The 12,370-nt window shown below is 39.6% G+C and overlaps 1 protein-coding gene across 1 annotated transcript in view; it reads right to left on the reverse strand.

Annotated features, from left to right (window-relative positions):
- The window catches only part of RP1L1 (RP1 like 1), a 42,449-nt gene that overhangs the window by 10,772 nt on the left and 19,307 nt on the right, over positions 1-12,370 (reverse strand). The window lies entirely within an intron of this gene.

Genomic DNA, 12,370 nt, shown 5'->3' on the forward strand with positions numbered 1-12,370 from the left:
AAAGTTTTACATCTTCTGGGAAAGAATTTAGCATGATACATATTCACTGAGAAAGACATTGTATCTGCTGACTTCTCAATTTCTCTTATAGAGGATTATATTCTGTAATTCTTCTAAATCCTGCACAGGACAGTAATTATTATCTGGTAGATGCTGTATTCCAGATTGATCATTAGTTTTCTTCCTTCCTCTGCTCAGGAAAGGATCTTAACTGTGATTTCCTTACTACTACCTCAAGCACTGTCTCAGTGATGGACAGTGTGGGATCATCCATGTGAAGGATTCCATTCCTCCATGAGAACCATGCAGCTTACAGACTGCATCATCATCTCCACTTAGTGACTTGTTAGATTATGCACAAAGTCTTTCATGCCATCTGCAGCTGGTAACCAATAGCAGGGCTAGAAGTGGAAGAAAGCCACTTTTACTCAAGCACAACATTTGTTTAGGAAGTAAAGGAGCAGAACTTTTTATTTGCACAGTCTGCTGATGAGCACTGGCTGGACAAAGCCTAAAACTCCTCATCTCTCTTGCTTCTGCAGTCTGTTATTTGTAAGACTGAATTTGAGCTCTCAAGTAAATCACCTGATGGCTTTGAGGAGGATTGAGAGATCTTTATTCCTGTCTGAGAGGACTTCAGGGTGGCCAACATTTGTCTGGAGTCTTCACAGCTGTGCTAGATTGCTCTTAGCTTCTCAGGCTGCTACAACAGGAGAGCATTTCTGGAGCATGTGAGTGCTATTACTAAAAAGCAGCCATGCAGTGGGCTATCAAGAGCTAGCACTGGTGGTGAGCTGAGCACCATTTCAGCCATAAGATGCATCCTGACCCAACTGTGACACTTAATCATCAGCTCTTTAACCAGCAACTGAGGATGAAATAGAAAAATCTCACAGGCACTGTGATGACTGTTCTGTGGTTGTCACACGTGCCTGGCACAATGGAGCAAGAAGTAAAACCTCATCCTCTAAATTCCACATAGCAAAGGAATGCAGGATCAGTACCTTTCAGAGTTCAAGTCTGTGAAATGCTTCTGAGGCTTTCTGAGATTTGTTAAACTGTATGACCAGTGCTTTGAGAGGTACTGGGATACCAGTGCTGGATCTTGTGCTACTCAGAGAATGGCTGCATGAGTACAGGGGGAAAAAACAAGCAAGGCACACAGAATCACACTGACAATCCTATTAAACACATCTGATAGATTTCCTTCAATTAAGGCACATGGCATTTATTTATTTGTCTACTTATTTGTTTACTTACCATGAATATGCTTATATCCCATCATCCTCCCATTAATTTTTGTTTACTGTTTGCACTATAATAACACTTGCAACATGATTCCCATCCTGTTTAGTGCTGTGAAAACCTGAAGTAAGAGTGTCTCAGCTTTCCAATGTTGCATGAAGCACAACTGCGTGTAAAGCAACAACACTGAGTCTATATGATTAGTATTGCGAGGCAGAAGCACAAATCCCAGTCTATGTCTACTGCTTGCCATTTGTCAATAAACCCAATTTCGCTCTGCACATTTCTAAAGGAAACACTTTTTTAGCTCACATGGAAAGTGTATAGAAAGCCTATAATCTAATGACTATATTCGGAGTATGTTTTAACTGCCTGTACATTCCATTCCCACTCTTTTCTGATTTTTTCTGTTAGTGAGATCTTTCAGTGTGTATTAATACAAGAAGAAAAAAGGAGGTGGGGAGGAGGAGGAAAAGAAAAGGAAAAGAATGGACAGAAGGAAGAAAATCAGAAATGAAACCCCTTCTGGCCTTGATTTTGAACAATCTGTCTGTAAAACCCCACCATAGGAAATATTTGTATGATTTTTACCCAGGTCATTTCCTTCCCTGGTGCCGTGCTTCAGTCACACACATCACCATGGTGTAACGTGTGCAGAAAATGGATTGTCCAATGACACCACTTCAGCAGTCAACAGAGCAGAGCCAACTGAGTTACTGCATTTATATGTATTGCACAAACTAAATCATACTGAATTCTCTTGTGTTGTGTGATTTTGAATAAAGGCTCTTTCATGTAGTGTTTCTGGCATCATCAGCTCTATAGCAGTGCTTTTCCTGTAAAATAGATCTTCTGCTTGATATCTTGCAGGATTAATCTCTTTAAATTAATGATTGTATAAATTCACTTATGTTTGGAAATCAGCATTTCACAATGTTTGTTGCTCCTCAGCTTTGCCTCTCTTGGACACATACATAAAGATAATTCTTAACGTGAATGGTTCCGTTCCTGATCCTGTAAGCATGCCAAGGTCTGCTGTTGAGACTCAAAATGCAGAATTTCTGGCTTTTCTGGAGACTGCATCATACTGCTGGCATGAAAACTATGGTTTTATTTTGCCATCCCAAAGAGAAGCAATCCTGTTCTTCTGCTTGGATATAACAACCAGCTGATCAAGAGCCACTCTAACTCTCTGAAACTGTGTTTTCCATGCATTTTCTGTCGTTGATTTCCATGCTGGGGAAGGAGACAGGATGTCAAACAGAAAATTGGTGAAGTGGCATGAGAGATTGGAGTATAAGATTTGTCAGTAGTACCATGGCTAAAAGCAGATGCAGCAGCTTATTCTTATTTTAGAAGCATGCGATCCCCAGAGAAATAGATGGAATAATGGATCCGATTAATGAAATTATGGAAAAGTAATCTGATGTTGAATCTCTGTTCAGGATGTGTATGAGGTGGGAATGGTCTTACAGAGAGGACAGTATGAATGCCACCATATGGGATCTTGTTGTCCAAGGCTGAGATGTGCCTTCCTGAGCATGATCCTTAGGAATTCTCTTACTCTACAATCATCACTTCTGGGACCTAGGCTTTGTACAGTAATAGAACAAGATAGGCCAAAAGTTATAGGCCTGGGATGAAGAAGAGAAACTATCACTGAGTAAGAATTAGAAGATTTTAAAGAGCTCGTTTGCAACTGGTTAAAACACAGGACCTTAGAGTCTATTGTTGTCTGACCTGTATTGGATTGGATAATTCATTTATACAGGAAATTCCACTTAAGCATAAGGAAAAAATCATCATGAGAGTGATTAAACACTGGAACAGGTTGCTCAGGCATGCATAGTTGCCATCCTGTGAGATATTCAGCTGGACATGGTCCTGAGCAACTTGCTCTAGCTGTGGTTTGAATAGAGGAGTTGGACAGGATGACCTCCAGAAGTCTCATCTCACCTCAACATTCCTGTGATTCTGTAATTTGTTGCAGGATATGTTGTTGCTGTCATATAGGCACCAACCTGATAAGCAGTATGATGCCGTATCTGCTTTGGTAATCACAATCAGTGGAGAAAAAACAAATGCCAGCAGGGTAGGACGTGCTTCATTCTAAAAAAGTCACTTAATAAAACCTTAAATTGTTGATGTTTTTTTTTAATGCAGAGGAGAAAGTGGGAGGTCAAACAATGACCCAGTAAATTAAAGTGGCAGCTACTGATTGGCTTCCACAGATTTCTTCCAACATTCATGTTCTCTTTGCTCAGAGATGCTATTATCTCTTCTGAGCAGGAACCTGTAAGGAAATCCTTCTGGCAAACAGATTTCCCACTTCTCTCGGGCTGCCATAGCAAGATTCTTGAATACCCATGCCAGGAAACTCTACTATGTGAAAACAGTATTGCATCTCAGTTCAACACAGTCTTTTAAAACAAAGACAGCTGACAGCAAACTTTCAAAATCTGGTCATTACCTGAAAGAAGTGTGATGGAGAAGGGAATGCTCTTCTCTCTAGTTTTGCCATGAACTTGATGATAAAAGTCATTTTATACCATTTAGATTTCTTGCATACTTGGTGGAGAGCAGTTAATATTTCTGGAGGATAGGTTGTTTCACCTCAGGAAAGCCACCGGATACAGGTGATATATTCACAGAATCACAGAATGGCCGGGTTGGAAGGGACCTCAAGGATCATGAAGCTCCAACCCCCTACCACATGCAGGGCCACCAACCTCCACATTTCATAGCAGCCCAGGCTGCCCAGGGCCCCATCCAACCTGGCCTTGAACACCTCCAGGGATGGACGGGGCATCCACAGCCTCTCTGGGCAGCTGTTCCAGCACCTCACCACTTTCATGGAAACTCTCATGTAAAGAACTCCCCCCTGACATCCAGCCTAAATCTTCCCTCCTTCAACTTAAAACCATTTCCCCTTGTCCTGCAGTTATCAACCCTTTCAAAGAGTTGATTCCCCTCCTGTTTGTAGGCTCCCTTAAGACATTCCCCTCTAGACATGCTTGTCTCTTGAGAAAAAAAATCAACTAGTTAAACGCAGTTATGTTAATGTAGATGCCTAGAGCAGTTTGAGATGTTATCTCAAGGGTATCTCTGTGAGAACATGACAGAGAGGATTCAAGATAAATATGAGACCTGTGTCTCACCAGACTACCACCTGAAACCCAAGGATGCATCTAGTACATTTACATAGTGACAATTAGAGAACTGTCTTCATAAGTAAGCTAAATCCATAACCATGGCATCTGCAAGCATACTCTAATCTGTGATAATGAAGAGTTAGGAATAAATTAGAAGAAAACAAAAGGCTTATAATGGAGTTCTTTGAGGGGTTAGGAAGGAGTTCCTTTGGATTACTCTATTCCAAGCCCTTCTGTGACTTCCCTCAATGTAGTTGCCCTGTTGTATGACCTCATGGTAAAGGCTACTAACAGTTCAAGGCACTTGAAATGCAGACATAAACTGCTCTGAACAAAATTTAAAGGGAATGTCTAGCAGTTGTCTCTCAGTGGGTTGAAATTGACTCTCACTGAAGTTTCATTGTGTAACTCATAGGAATGAAATGATGCCTTCCAATCCCACAGCAGGGTCAGATCCAAATCCCACTGGTCTGAATCAAGACCTCTCTATTGACCACTACATCAATCAAGAACAAAACGAATTACGGAGGTTGTGAGGGAAGTTCTGGGCCAGAAAGCAAAAATCTTGATGTTAATACTTATTTCTGTTTAAAGATCTTTGCTCTGATCAGTCAACTTCTGGCCCAGAAACCACGGTGGTGTCTTAAAGATCAGATGTTGTCATGTGTAAAAAAAACAAACCTGTAGTTTGCTATGCTTTAAACCTACATGCACAGGATCTTCCAGGGAAGTTTTGGCAATGTTCATAGTTTTTGTTGAATTCTTTTAACTTCTGATGATATAACTGTGATTTTGCAAAGTTTTGTTTTCTTCTTCATTATACATAGCACAAGAAATCCATGTCACTGTGGGCTATATGGATTGGTTCAAAACACTTAGGTGTTATTCAAAAAAATAAATTAATAGACATTACCCTCAACCCCATTGGGAAGGCAACTATTGTGTGAAGCAGAAATGTAGAGACATCATTTCTTCTGAACTACATCTTTTTCCACAGTCTAGTTTCAATCCATTGGGGAATGCATTGTCTCCATAAATATACCAGGAACTGAACAGTAACAAAGGGGCTGTGATCTCAGCAAGCACCTCTAGGTGCTACTGCAACACAATTAATAATGCAACAGTCATCAATACTGAAAATAGAAGAAGAACAAGCAGAATAGCTCTAATTTAAAGAATCTTCTTCTCTTTGTAGAGAACATGCTGTCCTCTGCTTTATATCAGAGAAGAAAGAACTCATGGAGGCTGTACTCATCTCAGAAGCTGAATAAAAATACCAGTTCCTGATGAAGGTAAACAGCAGGATGTACACTTTGCATTCCCCTTATTGGCTGCCAGCCAACCAAAGACATCTGAAGGAGTCGGGGAGAGAAAGTCCAAATGGGGAAATGCAAGACATGGATGAGATCACGAGTCCATAAGATGGTCAATTTCCCAAAGTACTGAGATGTGACAGAGAAACAGGAAAAACTTGGAACAGACATGATGAAGAAGAGGCTAACGGGCTGAGTTCATTCCTTCTCATGCTGACTCATTGCCCCATTTCCTTGAGTTCTTTCATCTGTTCCTTTTTATTTTTCATTCAGGATTACAAGATAACCTTTCTGTTTTGTAGTCGTATTGTATTTAATGCAGGGCAGTATAGGATCTGGATTGGAGTTGAGTAGTAATAAATTTTATATTTTATTAATTTGAAGAACTCATTTTCTCTTCTTCGATATTGCACTGGAGGAATGAGAGAGGTGCTCCTGGGGAGTGGTTTTTTAAAGCTATGCTAATCTGTTGGTCAGAATGTGAGTAATGGGGCGTTGCCACTCCATGCCCACATACATATTAGCAAATTAGCGGAAGAAAAAAAGGTGGAAACATGCATTACTTGACCTCGCTTTCACTAACATCAGCATGGCCAACCCTCTGCACGCCCTATTGCCATGGAACGCCCCATTTGCCAACTGGGAAAAGGCTGGTGGGCCTGATGGACGTGGCAGGGTGTGTATCTGACGAGCAGCCAGAAGGCTCTCCTGTCACATGAGAAGAAGGGCAGAGCAAAAGCTAATATTGAACTCAAAATAGGGAACTGAAGCATAGAAATGGATCTAATCCTGTGCAAATGGTAGCACTCACTAGATTAGTCCAGAAAACACTATGCATTATCTCTTTCTTTTCCATGGCACATCAATACTGTGATCTCCTAGGGGCTATATGAAATCTAGAATCTCAAAATCCACTTGCAGGAAGCAGGAGAGATGCCAGTATCCTAGGCTCCTGTAGTAGCAGATGATCTTCTAAGCATATTACATGCTACTACCTTTATTTGCTAATTATATCAGGGAAGTATTGGCCTGTCCATTAGTTCAGTTGCCAAAGAGATGCAGTAATAGAAGATGATTGGTCATACCAACACTTCTCAAAATATCAGCCTACGAGAATTGCCCAGACATGGGCTGCAGGAAAACTTTCCTATGTACTCTCTAGCTTTGTTTTGACCATTGTGTAGAACTGCATGAGAAGTGACATCTTTGGGAACTGTCATCTGGAAATCAGGCCATAAAGCGCTCAACCAGTCAAAGTAAAATATTTGAAACCTGAAGTAATAATGCGCTTCTCTGTTTCCTCCCTCAACCAGGTAAAGATCATGTTTACCTGGCAGCTTACTCTTGAGGACTCAAAGATGCATTTTCCCTGTATCTGGCACTTTGAGCAGGCATAAAGAAAATGCTCTGAGTTTGGTCCTGGAAATATCCTGGATGAACAAGTTCCTCAGCAGTCCAGGAGAAATACTGCAATCAGAAGTTCAGTGGCCATTGGAAATTGTTTGGGAATCAGAAGGAAAAAAAAAAAATACCACAAAGAATAAGGGGAAGGAAGAGGAAAGGCTGAAAAAAAAAAAAAAAAAAAAAAAAAAAAGCGTGAAAAGAAAATTCAGAAAAGTTCTTGAGAAACAGGTGAAGAAAGGGGAAGAAAAGCTGATTTATAGTCTGGTTCATCTGGTAGGACAAGCTGCTAGGATCAAATGAGAAATGCTGTGGTTACTACCTCTGCAGAAGAAGAGAAAGCTGCTGATGAAGACTGTGGATGTCTTTCTTAGGACTTCCTCTGGGTTCTGGATGGAGTCATGAGATCTCCACATCAAACCAACGTCACACACAAGCTTTTTATGGCCTTTTCCTTACCCAGCCACTCCATCAGCTCAAAACAAGGTCTGACACTGAAGAATTTATTTATCATGAATCAGCCGGAGAAACAGACAAAATTTCTATTAAGAGTGCAAACTTCAGCATACAAGAAAAAGTATTTCTTGAAAAGTTTCTGCTGCGGATATTTTCCACTTTCTGATATACTGTGATCCCTTACAGGACTGTCAGTTTGCCACCTGCTTCTTTGACACCAGGTTCATTAAATAGCTACATCCAACATTTAAAACTAATAAGACAAACTTCTCAAAGTGCCTGACCTCATGCTTTCCAAAGGTAGGCTTAGCTTAAAAATTGACAAATATTGAAAAATGATAAGCATTTTGTTCTTATGATTAGACTTTTTTATGACTGATTCTGTGGGGATTCGTGAGTTCAAGTTTTTCCCTGTGACCAGAAGTTCTCAAAGCTTTCTCTTTCTACATAAGAAATGTACACAACTACTTCAGCTGGAAGTTGAAGGAGGAAGGGAGCACAATATAAATGTGCTCCAACTAGCTGTACAGAGAAACACTGGGACTGAGTATATAGACATATTGCTTCTAGATCAAGCCCATAGAGTGCCCACAGAGCCCAGTATGGCACCACTCCATGCTCTTACCATCCTGAGCCTTCTTACATGAAGCATTTTTCTTCATTGAGAATAGAATACAACCTATGATGGTCAATTTCTGGAGTAAAAGGGGCAAAAAAGAAAAAAAATATCTAGCTGGAAACCTTGCTTTAATTGGACAGGAGTATTCTTTTTATCAAGGCCAGACTATTAACCCCAGTTTGATAAGTTTCTACTATAGATTTGAAGTTGGCAGCACTGTAGAATTGGCTTCCTGATATTAGGCAGATTTATCTCAGAAAAGATGCCCATCAAAAGAGAACTAGACCTTGCTGAGGTAAAGTAGAATCCTTTGGATTCTCTGTTCATAGTCCAAAGGAAGAAACAAATTAATGAAAACATGAAAGACGTTCTGTTTTCTTTTTCAGATTTGCCAAAAATTCCTAAATCTGTATTTGGAAAACTAGATATATTAAAAAAACCTGCTTTTCTTGTGAAAAATTATTTCCAGAATCAGTGATTTCTACTTAAATTGCTAAAAGAATATTCACAGTTTTTCCAGGAGAGGGTGGAATTCTGCTATTCTTTGCACTCTAGGTAAATAAATAAATAGAAGCATAATGTTAACAAATATTATTGCACATACTCAATAATACTATTGGATTAAATTCAAAAGAATTAGAAAGTAATTACACTTTGCTACATTATTATTGAAAGAACAAAATCTCCTAAGGCTAAGGGAATCATTTGCATTTGGTAAATGATAGATAAGAGACTATTAGATTTGGTACATGTTAGATAAGAAAGAGGCTAGCACACGGAGTCCATTTATAACTGCATCTTGTAAGGCAATGGGCCAAATGATTTCAGGGCATCTCAAAGGTTCATAAAACACACCTGGATTTGTGTCTTCTTATGGATCAGGTTCATGGAAAGTTTTGATGAGGTTTACAGATCGCTTGTGTATATCTCATTGGAGTGTTTGTGGTTTTGGCATGGAATCAGAGAATATTGAACCTGAAACCTGTGGTTTGTTTTCAGACCATGAGTCACCCACATGGTGGGTGGAAAATGGTACAGTTCACTTGATAACAATGGTTTGCACCAGATGAGGGTCTGAAATTGATTGCAGTCATTCATATCTGAACACAGCACAAAAACAAGTGTCGCAGAGAATATGGCAACACGGAATGAGAAAATTAACTATTCCAAGAAGGGAAACAATCACCTTTCTTCTCTCATTTAAACCTTTAAACTTGCTCATTTGCCTTCATGTATCACATTTCCCTCTTCCATCAGGGTCTCGATGACACCTACCTTTAAGATATGTGAGTTTGGTAGACAAATGTGAGCAGCCTTGAGGATGCCTACAGATGTCCTAGAAATGGCTATAAGGATGTGTAGGAAATATGTCAGGAGTCAGGAAATATGTCTGACAAGTCCATTTCCTTGCCCTTACCCTAAGGTCACTGCAGATACAGTCATTATTATCAAGAATGATTTAGTAATAGAAGTCAGGATAATACCTTTACTAATAATAACTAAAAATAAAGCTTCTGTCTTTAGTAGTAAATTAAACAGTTTTGGATCCAGAGCACTGTGATATAGTTGCCTGTACTATTACATTACTAGAATAGCCTTTTATGTGTTTAAAGCCTGGATGAACCACCTGCACTCTCACGCAGTTCCTGGGAAGATATGGGATTCAGCTTTTCCACAGAATCACAAAATTGAAGAATGGCTGAGGTAGGAAGGGACCTCTAGGTCCACCTGGTCCAATCCTGCTCCAGCAGGGCCACCCAGAGCAGGTTGCTCAAGAACAAGACCAAATTGGTTTTGAAGATCTCCAAGGAAGAAGACTCTAGAGCCTCTTTGGGTAACGTGTTGCAGTGCTCCAAATAGGTAGCTTGGATGTAGACATCCAGTTTTGCAGGCAAGGGGATATTTTGGAAGACCCACAAGATGGGTATGGCTAGATCATTCCATGTGGTCTCAGGATCAAAGTAGGTGCTCTGACCTAGGTCTTCAGGCTGCATAAGGCTGGGATGATACATGAAGGAAAGAATCACTTTTTGTGCCTTTCTGCTACAACTGTCCACTGCCAAAGCTTGCTTGATTGATTTGAGAATGCTTAGTCTTGACACAGCTCCTTTTGTCTCTCATTCCCAACTCTACACAAACACGGAAGCAAAATGAATGTCCCTACCTCCAAGGAATTTCTAATGGCTAATCCTTCACATTCTCCAGTGAGTGGTGCCTAGGGAAGCATTCCTTCAGTCAGGACTGTCCCTGATTAACTTGCACAGTAGTTCTCTCATCCCTCAAGGAAACTTTCTTGTATTCTGTAACGCTTTCTCTTTTAGAGAAATACAGTCTTTTTGGTCATCAAATATAATAACTTACAGTCAGTCTTGAGTTGCCTAAGAAAAAACATCTCCAAGTCTTGGCTGAACTCCAGCAAACACAAAACTAGCCACATCCCTTGGAAAACTCTTCTGATGGCTGATAAGTCCCATTGGAGCAGCTCATGGTAATTACCACCAGTAGCCATAAACTATGTAAACTATTTGCCATAACACAATGTGGTTTCAAATGCCATGCAAGAAAGTAATGGATTTTAAGGAAGAATTTGTTTTGGTTTTGTTTTTATATAAAGACAGCCAGTAAAAGGATGGCCTAATGATTCAAGTAAGTCCAGAAATCACGAGATCTACAGCAAGAGACACAGTCGTGTTTCTGGCTTCCTGTGGCTTAAACAAGTTCCAATGAGTGTCCAGCTGGTGGATCCTGGAGAACTAACATTTTCAAGGGAAATCCTCTAGTAATGTGCAGTTGCTGTCACATAATCCTATATGTTACTTCTTTATTTTAAACGTCTGTGATGATTTCTGGTATTTCTGTGATCTCCATCTCTTTGCCCCAAGACACTTTCTTCCCACTCTAGAGGCAGACAGTGGGAATATGCACATAGAGTTCACTCTTCTGTGGTCTGACCCAAAGAGAAAGGCTGTCCAATGGGTTGCATGATAACTTCCCATAACAGAGATGAAAGTATGTCTGACAGAGACAAAAACCTACATATTTTATCCTATGTTTTGTTACTGAGATGTCTATTCTTAGTAGCACAACAAGTTCTTTTTAGAGCTAATATCCCTAGCAAAAATGAGCTAAGTTGCAATTTTCAACTGGCTCACCAAGTACGAGACTGTCAGATGTAGTATCCTGTGTTTTGTGTTTGCTAATGTTCAAATATCTGCAGGACTTTAAAGCAAGTGTATGAATAATTGTTCCTAGGTCAATCTCTCCTAATTTTAGGTGACTAGGCTGAGAAAGTCTTCTCATCTTTCTCTATTGAGAAATAAAATAAAAGAGACAATTACTTCCAACAGGCAAAATGATCCCTGTCCTGCATGCCTAGTAAGGTGACAAGATTTAGAAGAAATAAGCCTAGGCCTATCTTTTTTTTAGTGCACAAACTCACACAAAGTTTAACTGGCAAGTTAATGACATGTTAATCATAACCTAATTAACAGATTTCTCTATTTGGGTATTAAAAACCTATGCTGGTCCAGTTAGTCACCTTGAAAACAACAACTAGAACTGAAAGGAGCTATATTATTTACACTTGCAGGAAAATTAACTTTTTTTCTAGGCTAAAAGCAAATTAAATTTTGTTCCAACATCACAGTCATCAATTTATTATGATTTAGAAACTGATAAGAGGAACAACTGCTAGCTCAAGAAGAGAGTCTTCAGACTCTGTTGAGATCAGTGCACAGACCCTTAAACACCTATTCAGTTCAGCAGGGGTAGCTCATTCTTTCCAGTAGGCACAAAATCCAATCTATTGTCAATATAAAAAAATATTGGTTTCACCCAATTCAAAGCTTCAGGAAACAGAACAAAAATTCAACTGTGCAAATTCCAACCCCCTTGTAATTATGCTGACACTGGAATCAGTATCTTTCAATTAGTTTTTCTACTGACCTGAGGATTTTTTTGTGATTATCAAAAGTTAATTGTGAATTTATAGCATTGGAAGACTTTTCAAACCTAGGAGCAATTAAAGCCCCATAATTCAGGCTACAGAAGAAACAACTGGCAAAGAATCTGGCCTTCCCCAAAAGCTTGTAAAGTACTACTTTCAAAATGTGAGAAGTAAGAAAGTAAACAGGTGGTATCAAAAGAAAAAGGGAAAATAACAGCAAAATAATCAGATCCTGAAA

This window comes from Meleagris gallopavo, chromosome 2 (assembly GCF_905368555.1).
Source record: "Meleagris gallopavo chromosome 2, MGAL_WU_HG_1.1, whole genome shotgun sequence".
NCBI lineage: Eukaryota > Metazoa > Chordata > Aves > Galliformes > Phasianidae > Meleagris > Meleagris gallopavo.